Raw genomic sequence first — 15,746 nt, 5'->3', positions numbered from 1 at the left:
TCCATACCTAGCTGTTATGATTCTTTCCATTTTGGTAGGTGCTGCCATAGCTATGGTCACTATAAGGGTACTGGAAGTCTGAATGACAAAGGGTTGGGGAGTGACTGATAGGACTAAAGGAGTATGATGGATAGGATGAGAGGCTTCCTTTGAGATTACAATGCAAGAAGAACCTAAAGAATAAGGAGCTCTATGAATCTTTGAGATTTTTTCTTCACTGCTAGTATTAGATGCTATACTCTCAATATGTATTTGTCCTATTATAGGATTTTCTTGAAGAGACATAGAATATTGTTTAGAGCTACCTAAACTTGATGCTCCTTTTTGCAATACCTTTCTTTCTTTGATGATTTTTTCAGGGTTAGGTACTGGGTCAGCTTGTGACTTTTGAAGATTTCTCCGAGTATGCCTCACAAACTGAGCTAGAACTATGGAGTGGAGTTGGGAAGAGGTTTGTCCTCCAGTAGAGTTGCCAGATAGATGATTACAACCCAAATAGTGTCTAGGCTTTGTCTATCATCAAAGTTGGATATGTGTCATCCCCCAGGAAAGGTGAGCTTCAGTCTCCTTTCCCCAGCAACAACGCCAATTATGTTATCACACCAGGAAACTCTCCTAGGTTGTAACTTGGAGATGCCTGGTAACATATAAATCTTCAATATCATTCTCTAAACTGTTGGAATGGATTGGGGTTTGGATCAAGTCAGGTGACTGTTTCAACTCTGTTTTCATTCAAGACATACATGAATACCCTCAGCTTGACAATGCTTTAGACCACTAATGCTCAATAGTTTATAGATTTAATGAATAGGTGGAGAATCCTGACTGTACCAACAGATACATACATAAAAACATATGAATGGCTAGCTATAGAAAGTAAATGAAGCTTGCAATTCTAATTTATCAACGCAGAGATAAGATGATAGTTATCCGGCATTAGACTCAAAAGAAAACATGAATAACCTATTCAACTGCAAGCTTAGAATAAAGGAGAAGATGGCAATTGAACATGTAACAACAAAAGAAGTTTGTATTACTGGAATGAAGATGAGACACTGGGAGGAACAGAGTATCCACAGTCTCCAAAAGTTGAACCCTTATTACTTCCAACTTTCAGCCATTTATAGTCTTTTTACAATACTCTCGAACTCTCTGAGGCTCGAGATGTCTTAATCTATCTCGTCTATATTCTAACTACTTGATGCCATAACTAGACAAATATGAGCTCAGAGGGCTCTATTTCTAACAAACATGGTAACCAAATTCTAGTAATTTTGCTGCGCTGTCAGGTGGCTTGCTCGTGCTAGTGATGTTCCATGATCATTTCGGTTGATTCGGCTACATCGTGTTGTTGCTTTTTCCCCTTTCGGCCATGCATTCCGTTATTTCAGTTCAACTGTCTGACTATCAAAAACACTGACAGAGCCAACAAATTTCCTCCCTGGGTGACTGATGGGAAGTGGGGTACGGGGGCACATGCGCCATTGGATGGCATTGATCGATGGTCAGGATGTTGGTCAGGCGGCGGAGGATGAACTGCGGTGATCGTGAATGAGGGTCGTTGAATCGGGAGGAATGGATGGAGGAGATCAATTTTCGGAGGCTTGAAGTCGTGGCGGGAGCAGAATAAGTCCGAGCCATTAGATCTTAGATGGGTATATCGGATGGCTATCATGCAGAGGAGGTGCTCGAAGGATAATGACCGGGAGTGGTTTATTCAAGCGGAAATGGTTTATATCAGGCGGTCATCGGGCGTAAGTGGTAAAGGTCGGAGCTCGCCCAATTCCATTCATCGTGCGCCATGTAGCAGTGGAGGAGAGAGAGGAAGCCACTTTATTGGTTAGGTATCCCTCTCGCTTGTTGCCTGAGCGATATGCACGATAGCCATTGAATCTGGCAGAAATGATCTAAAGGTGGTGATTGGTAGAACGTATAATGTCGGTCAGATGAAGTGCAGACTGTCAGATCAGTGGGAAAATCGACGGTGGGAAACACAAAGGGATGGGATGACCTCGAGAAATGTGAAAAGGGGTGCATATGGATGGAAAGTAATGTTTTGGGGGCTTTTGCGCATTAGTGCATGGGGGTAAAAATGGATTAATTCACGTAGGACCAAGGTGATAGTGGGTTTCATTATGATGTGAGGGTCGAGTTAAGACATGAGTGAACGTGAATGGGAATGGATGAGTGAGAAAAGTGACGTGATGGACCTTATGGGAACCTCTCCATGAGAGCAAAGTAGACCATTTCCCTCCTTTAGTCTTCAAAATAGCAGCACTGCACCTCAGGGCTAACAAGTCCAGACCTTAACACAACTATTATACTCTGTGGCTATCTTGTCCTAACCAGACTTAGCCTAATAGCTTGAAGAGGACCAGAATTAGACCAATAGCGTGAACAATCCATGACCTTTCAACATGGATTCTTGTTCTTCAGTATTTTCTTTTCTTAACCTAAGGTACACATTACCCTCTTGGTCCTTTTCCTTGAGAATAAATCTCCAAGGAGTAGTTAGGGTAGGTAACCGCCTACCCTAACTACCTAACATGTGAGAAATGTGTAATTGACATTACTTCAAGACATTTGCTTCTTGCATCGAAATATTTAAACATAAATAAATATATATAAAAGTATTATGTTTGTTTGACTATCCTAATTAAATATTTAGGATTACGAGGGACATCTGATCTGACTAAAGACAACTCGTTGGCATAATTGTCTTCATTTTCAAGGGTAAAATAAATATGAAAAAATATATCCATTTCACATATGAACATAGACATGCAAAACGTAAATGTAAACAACCCAATATGGGGGTAGATCTCACATAAAAACGTAAACATAAATGTAAACGTAAACGTAATACTTAACATTTAACATTTCTAATCGAATGTCAGCCCTATTTAAAAGCTAATCTAATTATTAGTATGTATAAACACAATATAAATTTAAAATATAAAGAGGTTTACAAACACTAAAAAAAGATGTATGGTAAATAAATAAAAATATAAATAAACTAGAGGTATGGTAAATAAATAAAACCTTTTTATATATTTACTCCAGATGTATGGTAAATAAATATAAATATAAATAAACTAGAGGTATGGCAAATAAATAAAGTCTTCTTTTATATTTATTCCATAAATGTCTTTATATTTACAAAAAAAAAAGAAAATGTTTTATTTAGGTGAAGCCTATGGGCCAAATACCATGGGACAAATAATTAATAATACCATGGGCCAAATACCATATTTATAAAAGAGGTATGGTAAATAAATAAATATAAAAAAGGTATAAAGAGGTATGATAAATAAATAAAAATATATCAAATAGGATTAGAAATCAACATCTAATTATATACCAAGCCTATGGGCCAAATACCATGGTAAATAAAAGAGATATGATAAATAAATATAAATATAAATAAACCAGAGGTATGGTAAATAAATAAAACCTCTTTTTATATTTACTCCATAAACCTCTTTATATTTACTAACACTCAAAAAAGAGGTTTTATTTAGGTGAAGCCTATGGGCCAAATACCATGGGCCAAATTATTATTAATACCATGCAAAAAAACATTATTAACCCTAATATTAATATTAAAAGATTATTATTATTATTATTATTAAATATAATATTCATATTAATATATTATAATATTAATATTATTAAATTTAATAACTTTGGATTAATACAATATTAAATTTTTTATATTATAATATATATTAATATATCATGATATATATTAACTCTAGATATATATGGGAGGGAATTACAAAGACAGAGTGATAGAGGTGGAGAGATAAGGGGAGTGAAAAGGGATAAATGGAGATAAACTTAAGGATAGTGGAGAGGAGGAATGAAGAGCGAGATAAAGGAATATAAATGTGAGGGGTAGAGAAGGTAAAGAGAGGGAGAGGGAGACACAAATATGGGGGGGGTGGGGGGGGGAGAAGGAGAGAGGAAGGGATATAGTAAGAGCATTGGATGGCACACACACACAGAGAGAGAGAGAGAGAGAGAGAGAGAGAGAGAGAGATGGGGGAAGAGAGAGGAAGGTAGGAGATAAAGGGAGAGAGAGGACTTGCAAGAGAGGAGGAGAGAGGGAAGGAAGAAGAAAGACATGGAGAGTGAGAAGTGGAGAGAGAGGGAGTTGCAAGGGAGAGATGGAGAGAGAGAGTGTATGTTTAGGGGTGAGATAAAGAAATAAAGGAAGAGAGAGAGAGAGAGAGAAGGGGGGAGAGACGGAGAGAGAAGGAGAGGGATCGATATAGTGAGATAGTTGGAGAGAGAGAGAGAGAATGAGTGATGGGGGAAGAGAGGATTGGAGAGAGAGAGAGAGAGTGAGTGATGGGGGAAGAGAGGATTGGAGAGAGAGAGAGAGAGAGAGAGAGAGAGAGAGAGAGAGAGGAAGTATGAAAGAGCGGACTTGAGAGAGAGGAGGAGAGAGGGAGGCAAGAAAAAATACATAGAAAGTGAGAAGTGGAGAGAGAGAGGGAGTGACAAGGGTGAGATGGAGAGAGAGTGTGTATGTTTGAGGGTGATATAAAGAGACAAAGAAGGAGAGATGGAGAGAATGGGGGAGAGAAGGAGAGAGGAGAGAGGGAAGGATATAGTAATAGAGTTGGAGAGAGAGAGAGAGAGAGAGGATGTCAAAGGGTGGAGAGAGGGAGGTAAAGAGAGATGGAGTTGGAGGGGGAGAAAGGTAGGTACGAATAAGGAATTAGAGAGATAAAGGTGGAGAGAGGACAACAAGAGGGAAGAGAGATAGAAGAAGGGGAGAGGGAAAGGAGGAGGGAGGGATAGATATACATATTGGAGAAGGAGAGTGTATGTTTTGGGGGTGATATAGAGAGACAAAGGGATATAGAGATATAGATGGAAAGTGAAGAGAGGGAAGAAGAGAGAGATGGAGAGAAAGAGGGAGGGACAAAGAGATTGATAAATATGTAGTGAGAGAGAGGGTGTGTTTGGGGGGTTGAGATAGAGAGAAAAAGAAGGAGATATGGAGTGAGATATAGATATAGATGGAGGGGGGAGAGAGGGAGGAATATTTATTTCACTCTATGCATTGATTTCAGTTTAGATGGTGATTTCTAATCCTATTTCATTGTTTGCACTAGATGCATTGGTTTTAGTGTAGATGTTGATTTCTAATGATATTTGATTGCTTGCACTAGATGCATTGATTTCAATGTAGATGATTTCTAATCCTATTTGATTTCTTTCACTAAATGAATTGATTTCAGTGTAGTTGGTGATTTATAATCCTATTTAATTGCTTGCACTGGATGTGTTGATTTCAATGTAGATGTTGATTTCTAATAATATTTTATTTCTTTCACTAGATGCATTGATTTCAATGTAGATGATTTATAATCCTATTTTATTTCTTGCACTAAATGCATTGATTTCATTGTAGATGGTGATTTCTAATCCTATTTGATTGCTTGCACTAGATGCATTGATTTCAGTGTAGATGTTGGTTTATAATCCTATTTTCTTACTTGCACTAGATGCATTGATTTCATTGTAAATGTTGGTTTATAAACCTATTTGCATACTTGCACTAGATGCATTTATTTGAGTGTAAATGTTTATTTCTAATCATATTTTATTGCTTTCATTAGATGCATTGGTTCCAGTGTAAATATTATTTTCTAATCTTATTTGATTTCTTGTATTAGATGCATTGATTTCAGTGTAGATGTTCATTTCTGATTTGATGTAATTGGATGTACGATGGTGCATTAATTTTAAGGTGATTGGATTAATATTGTGCATTGATTTTAGTGTAAGAATAACAAATTACTGATAATGTACATCGATTTTTGTGTTATAGTAAATCAACCTATTAATATTGGAGAGAAAGGGAGACAATGTATGATGTTTACTACAATATATCGAGCTAAATATTTAAATGGTTTACAGTTTAACCTATCCTTTCATATAATCGATATGAAAAGATGACAAAGTAACAAGGGTGAAAATAAGGATAGTAGAAGAAAATAGTTTTAGATTAATCACAATGAAGACTATTTGTAATTTATGATATTCTTATTATTCACATTTTCTATCATTCAACACTATTACATTGTCACTTTACATTCAAAATTTTTATTTTATCATTTTTCATAATTAAAGTTATTCACAATATACTACAATATCTCGAGCTAACGATTTAAATGGTTTACAGTTTAACCTATCCTTTCATATAACCGATATGAAAAGACGACAAAAGTAACAAGGCTGACAATAAAAATAGTAGAAGAAAATTGTTTGAGATTAATCACAATGAAAACTATTTGTAATTTACGATATTCTTATTATTAAATTTTTCTATCATTCAACATTATTACATTGTCACTTTACATTCAAAATATTTATTTTATCATTTTTCATAATTAAAGTTATTCAAAATATTTGTCACTCAACAAACTGAGGTAACTAAGAAAATTTAAAATTAAAATAATCTAAGACATATTTAGCATATTTAAAATGATTATATTAATATCAGATGATTTTACATATTTTTGATAAAATTAATCATATTTTCTTTGGTCACACATGACTGAAACCAACCTAGATCCATCTTAACTCCGGATCTATCAAGTGCCAAGAGGGATCAAATCTCTCAAGGTGCAAACCTTTCCTCAAGTTTTTCACTCAAAAAAGAGATTTGCACCTCGAGAGATTTGATCCTTCTCGATGCACTTAATAGATCCGGAGTTAAGATGGATCTAGGCTGGTAAAAATTGTGTTAATGTTTGGTTAAGGAAAGGATTTTGGAGTTATGTTCTAATATGCCTAAAGTGATGATGTTAATAAAGTACGATAATAAAGTATTAGTCAAATATATAATAGTGATAATCATTTCTGATAAAGTAAATATGTGCTTGTTCATGTATGATGCTTGAGTAAATGTGTTTAATATGATAAAGTAAATATATATTTTGTAACATGTAATGCATGATTAATATGTGATTAGCTAGTTTAAATTAAAATAATTTTAATTTTAAATTTAATCTTTTTTATGCATGTATTATAGTAAAAAGTTGTCTCTAATTATAATATATCATTTAAATTTAAAATATATACTCTATGATATATATAAATAAATTTATTAATTAATAAATAAATTTATTATGTTTGTGTTATAGTAATTAATAGTTATGCTCATGTTAAATGTTGTACTGAAAATGTAAGTATGGAGAACTTGTTATGCTAAGTTTCTTTTCCATATGTATTTCTGATATATTCTCTACATGTAGAGTTAATTTTGTATTTATCTGGAGGAAGCATTATGCAAATGTGTCTAGAACACAACCCAACCTATTTAAGGCTCATGATTCATTATCGACCTTCGATTTCCACCTCCTCCAACTCTTGGGTTTATTCCAAGCCCTCCTTGGCTGAGTGACCCAGGATCATGGTGGCCCAAGGAGGAGGGGCACCTGGCCCCTCCAACCTCCTAAACAAATCTGGTCTGTCTATCATTTCTATCGCCTACCAATTGACAAATCTACCTTCTTTTTCAAAATCTAACCCTGACAACTCTAAAGGAGTTGACGACATTCAAACTAGAGTAACAGACATCAACGAGGAAGAGAAAATAACACCTCTTGCACAAAGGAATACTAACACATGCATAGTGAAATCAACAGAGATTCTATGAATGCATGCCCCCTAGCAAGATTTAACACCAACATACAATTCATGCAAGATCATGCCCTATTTTGTAAGTTCATTGGGATTTGGCCAATAAAAAAAATCCCTCCTTCACTAGATTGCACAATGTTAGAAACCCAAATCTCACTATGAGGCCAAACTTAGATCTAACAACTTCTTTACTATGATATTCTCTCTCCAAGAGGATTAGGAAGCATTTATGGATGGAGGTCCATACTTCTTTAACTCAATAGATATGTACATGTGCCATTGGAAAACATGATTTGATCCAGATAAGTAAAATTTTTCATGGGCTCCTATCTAGATTTGTATGTACTCCCTTCCGTATGAATACAGAGATCCAAAATCTCTACAAGAAATAGGCAACAAGATGGAAAAATTTGTTTTCTTGTAATAGAGAACCAAATATGGCTTTTACACATCTTACACTTGGATTTGTGTCTACATGAACATGTGAGGTTCCCTTCTTGAAGTAATAGCTCTGGAATCAGAGGACAAGGAATAGTTCCAGACTCTTGACTATGAGCATGTTCCCTTTTATTGTAGGAAATGCCACAAATACAAACACTTCTTTCCAGATTTACCCCTCCAATAACCAAAGAAAGAATCCAAATATGTTGGAGCCATGGATGGATAAGGATTCACCAAGCTCCCTTCTAAAAAGAGCCATAACAAAACATTAGGAACTCCTGTAGCCCCCAAACACCAAGCGACCAGTAATAACTTTGATGTGCTAGGGGACCTGCCAAAGGAATCTATAGATCCTGTACAAGAGCTTGCCATGGAAAGGAATCCTACAATTTCTTCTAAGCACCCCAATGAAGAAATATGGAAAGGAAAGGACGAATCTACCTTAGATGTACATCTAGTGCAATCAAACCTACAATAAGAGGAAGAGATAATGATGACAGAGGAAGAGTATTTCACTGACATTGAAGGCTTAAATTTGATGGCCCTAATAGATGCATGTCATCGAAATGAAATGAATACCATACATCCAAAGCGGATCAACCTCCTAGAAGCTACCATACAAGAAGCTAAAGCATTGGAGTAATTGGGTATCCAAATATCTCAACTAAAGATGTGAAAAAGTGTAGCAAATACTTCAAGCAAAGAGGGAGGACATCAATAATCCAACACCTTGATACCCTAAGAAGGAAGTTGTTATATTCTAAGAAGTACAACCATATCAATGAGATATAGAAAAGTCTCCCAAAACATTATTTTACCATGAAGGTAATTTCCTAGAACATAAGGGATTTGAATATGTTATGAAACCAGCTCAAGAAAAGATAGAAAAGATAGATCAACACCTTAGAATTCAGCCTCTTCGAGGGGGCAACCTCCTTTACATTACATAAATGAAAAATTCTTGGATGATACAAATGAAAAGACCTCCTTTCTATATATAGGAGTCTAAGGGGTCATAACATAATCAGAGCCGACATAACAATAATAATGTAAGGGCACAATAATAACAATAGTGGGCTTCTATGGGGTGCAATAGTAACAATATGGGCACTACATGGGGACATCAATATAATAAGTGGGTTATACTAATAACAATAAGGGGTTATACTAGTAGTATAGGGGCCTAACATGCCCCTCTCCTTCAAAAAGTGTTGTCCTCAACGCTTTAGTAGTTCTTGATGCTTCTATATAAAATTCTTGTCCTCCCATGTGGAATATTCAGCGGGTAAGTTCTTCCACTTGATGAGATACTCTGAAATTGATCGATTTCGTAGCTGTCGGGTTCTTATTTCTGTGACTGCTCCAGGTTCCAATACGATTTTTCCTTCCTCTTCAATTTCTGGCAATATTATTTGAATTGGGATCTTTTGCAACTTTTGAATAAGTGGCCATACTTCTTCGTCCTTCTTCCATTCATCCCTTGCTTCGTTTATCTAATCTGTTTGGATAATATAAATAGCACAAAACAATGCTTCCACATCCTCACCCTTGAAGAGTCTTCCCATTCGGTAAGGTCGCCATTTTTTAAGTGCATGTAGTATTGCCAACATTTCCTTCTCATAAATAGCTTGCTTGAGATGTAGCAGTAAAAATACCCAATCACCTACATCAAAACATTTTTCACTACGATGTTGATCTACCTGTTGTTTCATTTGATTTTGCATCGAAGTGGCATTATCCTTTAAAAGTTGGAGAACTTGTTGTTGATGCTCGATGTGATTTTTCACTGCTTGAACCTTTTTCTTCTTGATATGTCCTTCTATCTCTAGAGTTTGAGGAGTGGTAATTTCTTCCAATCCTTTACAAGGTATGGTCAGATTCATTTCTTGATGCTCGATGTGATCTTTCACTTCTTGAACATTTTTCTTCTTGATATGTCTTTCTATCTTGATAGTTTGAGGAGTGGTAATTTCGAACAATGAATTACAAGATATGGTTGGATTCATTTCTTCTTTCTCGATGTGATCTTTCACTTCTTGCACCTTTTTCTTCTTGATATGTCCTTCTATCTTGAGAGTTTGAGGAGTGGTAATTCTTGCCAATGCTTTACAAGATATGGTCTGATTCATTTCTTCTTTCTCTGGGGTGGGGTCCTGGCGTATATCTTCTTCTTTTGATGTTTCTTGATCCTTTTCTTCCTCCTCTTCATATTCTGTGTAAAATAATTTCTTCTCAGCACACTTATGACCTTTAGTGCATTTTCTATCACAATTGTAACAAAGCCCTTTTTCTCTTTTTTCTTCCAATTGTTGTGGTGTAACCCTTATAGGTTGTGGAAGGCTAGGAGAAACAACACTTCCATCTTTATAGTTGTGAGGGGTACACTTCTTGGTTTCCATAATTTTTCTTTCCACTATGTCACAAAGCCCTTTTACTCTTTCCAATTGTTGTGGTGTTGCTCTAAAGAAGGTGTTGCTCTTTGTATCCTCATAATGTGCTATCATTTCCTTTGTGAAAATTGACCACGTAACAAGTTGTTTACGAGAACAAAGCCCTTCGTACCATAAAAATTGATCCGGTTCTAAATATGAAGATGTAATACATACCTTTTGTAATATTTGTACATGATGTAGATCAAAATATTGCTCCATTTGAAGTATCCAATTTACCAGATCCTTGCCATCAAACTTCCTCATATTGCTTTTTCTTGATTTTAGGAGCTCGACCTTGAAACGACTGTAAATTTGTACTTTCGGATCTTTAAGTTCTGAAATTGTGACCTATAGTATCCCTATGTGTCCTCTTTCCAATGCCACTAGTCTGATCCAAATTGGATTCTCTAAGGAAGAGTTATGCACAATCTCCCAAGATGACCTGATTATAGACCTTTCTAGAAGAGCGAACTTGTATGAAGTGCCACGTGTCAATGTTTCAACCTTTGGATCTGAAAAATTCATAAACAAAACTACAGTCTGTCCTCTTTCTATACCTTCTTACGAAATTTCAATCCGATCCCCAGAGAGAAAGTTATGACGATCTTCCCTAGGTCACTTGTTTGGAATGTAATTCAGGAGTCTGCAAAAAGACCAAATTCCTCATATCATATCTCCGCAAATATAGTGCGAAAAGCTCTAAAATTTGGACCCGAGGTTCAGCGCAATTTCTTCTCAAATGGGTTTTTTTTACAACTTCTGAAACATCGCAAAAAAACATTTATAGCTAAAATGCCACGATGACCTGTTTGGAGCAGCGAAACCCTAGAATCCAAAGCTCTGATACCAAATGTTATGGAACCAGCTCAAGAAAAGATAGAAAAGATAGATCAACGCCTTAGAATTCAGCCTCTTCAAGGGGGAAACCTCCTTTACATTATATAAATGAACAATTCTTGGATGATACAAATGAGAAGACCTCCTTTCTATATATAAGAGTCTAAGGGGTCATAACATAATTAGAGCCGACATAACAATAATAATGTAAGGGCACAATAATAACAATAGTGGGCTTCCATGGGGCACAATAGTAACAATATGGGCACTACATGGGTACATCAATATAATAAGTGGGTTATACTAATAACAATAAGGGGTTACACTAGTAGTATAGGGGCCTAACAGAATATCCCCTTAAAGAAACACATTCTTTGTTGGAAGGTCCAAAAGTATCTCCCGAAAATTCTTCTTATTCAGGAAACCAAATTATCTTGTTTATATTTTGAATCCATAATGTCTAGATTATGAATAAAGGCAAAAAATGTTGTCATCACTGCAGAAGTCTCATATGGAGGTCTTGGGCTTTCTTGGGATCCCTCATAGCTCAACATGCAAAGTTTGTCTCAAAACTCTTATGTGCTCTCAACATCCTTCCATATTTTGGGAACAAACTTGCATGGATTCCTTTCCAATGTATATGGACCTCAAGCCTCCATAAGGAACCAGGAAACGATGATGCATATCCATTTCCTCAACGATATAGTGGACACACACAAATGGGTAATAGGGGGCAATTTCAACATAATCACATTGCTAAGAGAGAAGAAAGGTGGAAGAAGAAATATGGAGCCAAAGTTAGAGGATCTTTGAGACTTCATTGAAGACACAAACATGGTGGACATGAAAACTAGAAATGACCTTTTCACTTGGAACAAAAGAAGAGGAAGTTCAATGCATATCTCCTCTTGCCTACATAGTTTTCTCGTAGTTGAACAAATCCTCATTGATGCCCATGAAATATCAAAAGAGATTCTCCCATCAGTAGTATCAGACCACTAGCCCATCTGTCTTTCATGGTGGAGCTTCAACAAGCCTCTCAAATTTCCCTTTAGATTTGAGTAATTCGAGCTAATAGATACCAATCTCATAAATGAAATCGAAGGCTGGTGGTGAAGTATAGAAAACATAAAGGGCTTAAAAATGTATGTATTTAAATAGAAGCTCAAACAAAGGAAGCTTCTACTAAAAAAATGGAATAAAACTAAATTTGGAAACATTTTCCTTGAGAAGCACAATTTGGAAAAGGAGATGACTATCCTCCAACAAGAGATTATTCATAATATATGCTCAAAGGAAATTTAGGAAAAAGAAGCTACTCTCGCTAAGAAACTTCAGGAAGGCTTCAAAAAAGAGGAGATCTACTGGAAGAAAAAATCAAGAATCAAATGGTTGAACGAAGGAGAGCGTAACACCTCCTTCTTCCAAAAATCAACCATCCAACATTGCTGCACTAATACATCACATCCCTATGGAATGAATTTGGGGAAACTTTAGAAAAGTAGGAGGATATTGAAATAGAGCCAGTAAACTACTTTTTAGATCTACTAACTGATCCCCAACCACAACACATAGAAGCCATCAGTCATATCACAACAAATATCACAAAGTTGGTAACAAAAGACCACAACACAACCTTCATTAGAACCATCACTGTAGCAGAGGCCAATGAAGCTCTCCATCAAATGAAGTATGGAAAAGCCTAGGGCCTAATGGATGCACAAGGGGGTCCTAGAAATCATCTAGGATTCAAGGACAAATTGATGCATCATTCCTTCTTTCAATGCTAGCTTCCTTACTCTAGTTTCCAAGGAGGATAATGCTGCCTTTCCAGTTAAATATCATCCCATATCTCTACGTAATGTCATATACAAAATCACAACTATAGTCATTAATAATTTCTTAAACCCATTCTCCCCATCCTCATTGCCTCGAAGCAATCTAGTTATGTTGAAGGATACAAGTCTTTGATGACATCACTCTGGCTCATGAAACCATCCAGTCACTCAAGACCCTCAAAAATCCTAATATGCTCATCAAACACAAAATTTCCAAAGCCTTTGACAAGATCAATTAGTACTATATGGGGAGAATCCTTATTTCCTTTGGCTTTAACACTCATTGGACTTAATGGGTCATGTCTCTAGTCTCCTCCACTTTCTTCTCCATCCTTGTCAATTGTTCCTCTTCTGACACCTTCAAACATTCCTGAGGTATCAAGCAGGGTGATCCTCTTTCCCCCTTCCTTTTTATCCTTATGGATGAAGGCTTAGGTAGATAAATCAAGGTATATTTATAGAAAGGCTCTTTAATTGGCCTTGTCCTTCATGACAACTTTACCTTATCCCACCAACAATTTGTTGATGACACCCTCCTTATGAGTCACCCATTGGTTAAATAATCCAAAACAGTCAAAGAAATCCTTCATATTTTCTCGGAAGCCTATGACACCTCCATCAACCTAGAAAAGCCAAAAATATTCTTTTTCAACACAACTCTCATTGCCCAAAGGAACATCAAGTGCATCCTTGGTTTCTCCTCGATTTCTCTCCCTTCCAAGTATCTCACAGCCTCCTTACCTACTCTTCCATTAAACACTCTTCTTGGCATGACCTTCGTGACAAAATCAACAATAAGTTAAAATATTGTACCTCTAGATCCTTAAATATTGCAAGATTCCTTGTTCTCCTCAAATGTTTCCTTCAATCCTTTCCTATCTACCTCATCTCCATCCCTGCATCTCCCAAATGGGTTGTCAAAGGCATAAGAAATCTCCAAAGAAAATTCTTATAGGGAGGATCTCAACTCAAGAAAAAATGGCCTCTGGTAAAATGGGAGACTCTTTTCCTCTAAAAAATAGAGGGAGGGCTTGGTCCATGTGATCCAAAAACAACCAACAAACTTCTAGGAGCTAAAATGTGGTGGCGTTGGATGAAGCATATGGGGGAAATATGGGCTTAACTATGGTACCCCAAATATGCCAAGGATACAGTCAAGAAAGTCCTCATTCATCTCTTGCAGACCCAAGGCTCCATCATCTAAAATTTGGCTAGCTTCAACATAACTCTCCTTTAGATGCATAACTTTTCAGAAATTTGGGATGGGAAAACTATAAGATTCTTAATTGAGAAAAAAAAATTCGATAATAATCACATAAGAGAAGTTTCCTCAACGTGTTTCAAACCATCCGGTGTGGTTCATCGTTAGGACAAGAAGGAGAATTAGATAATGATACCAAATTAAATGGAGAGCAATGTAGAGACCTTTATTATTCTTAATGGTTATAATAAACAACTAGTTTCTAAAAAATAATATTTTAATATAAATTTAACGGTTATAATAAAAAACTACTTTCTTTTTTCAATATATATATTTTTAATATATACCATCAATTATTTAAAATTATATCAAATATTAAGTTAAGGTTAAAGTCAAACGAGGAGTTAGGACGCCAAAATAACTAAAAAATAATAAAATCAAGTATTAAGTTAAAGTGAAGGTCAAGCATGGAGTTAAGACAAAAAAATAAAATAAAAAATTCAAAGTCAAACTGAAAACATAGAGATAAGGCCTTAAAGTTTTTCTTGAATAGTCAAAGAGATAACTAAAAAAAATAAAAATTAATAAAATTCCTTGAATAATCAATATACCAATACTAAAAATATATTTAAAATGAATTAAGAATAACAAAAAATACATAATAAGGTAGTTTAAAAGAAATAAATAATAAAATAGATACCTTTATTAATTAATTAATTAAATAAAATAAAATTTAATAAATAAATAATATAATAACCAAAACCAAGATACAATATAACATACACATAAAAATCTAAAATTAAAAGTAAAGTAAATTAAAATGAAATGAAAAATAAATTGAAATAAGTTAAATAAAAAATTATTAAATAACAATAAAATTAAATTAAACTAGGAAGACATGGCAGGGACCAAACATATGTTAATTTTCTAGTAATCATCTCTATCCAAATTACTAGGCCTTTTTTCAATTTCTAAAACTTCCCTGAATTTTCGATGATGGAAACTAGTAACTTTAGCAATAACCTGGGCCTCCTCAATGTAGATGTAATGTTTGGTCTTTTACGCATGTTCTACCAAAGCCGAGGAATGATTCCTACCATGCTCGATGTCAGATGTGTGCTCATGAATCTTTTGATTAATTGAGTGACCAGTCTCACCTATGTAGAGAGTCCCACAAGAACATGGGATGACATAAACACCTTTCATATTCTTAGGGTCCACTGGGTCATTTACAGATTTTAGGGAGCTTCGAATGGCATTAAGAGGCCTAAATGTTGAGGAAAGTTCATGCTTCCTTAGGATCCTCGCAATATTGTGACTGGCCCCTTGGATAAA

The sequence above is a fragment of the Pinus tabuliformis genome, chromosome 4_1, assembly GCF_031772625.1.
Source record: "Pinus tabuliformis cultivar Carrire ecotype Pingquan chromosome 4_1, CPIR1, whole genome shotgun sequence".
Lineage (NCBI taxonomy): Eukaryota > Viridiplantae > Streptophyta > Pinopsida > Pinales > Pinaceae > Pinus > Pinus tabuliformis.
The sequence above is the reverse complement of the archived record's forward strand: the minus strand, read 5'-3'. Positions refer to the sequence as shown.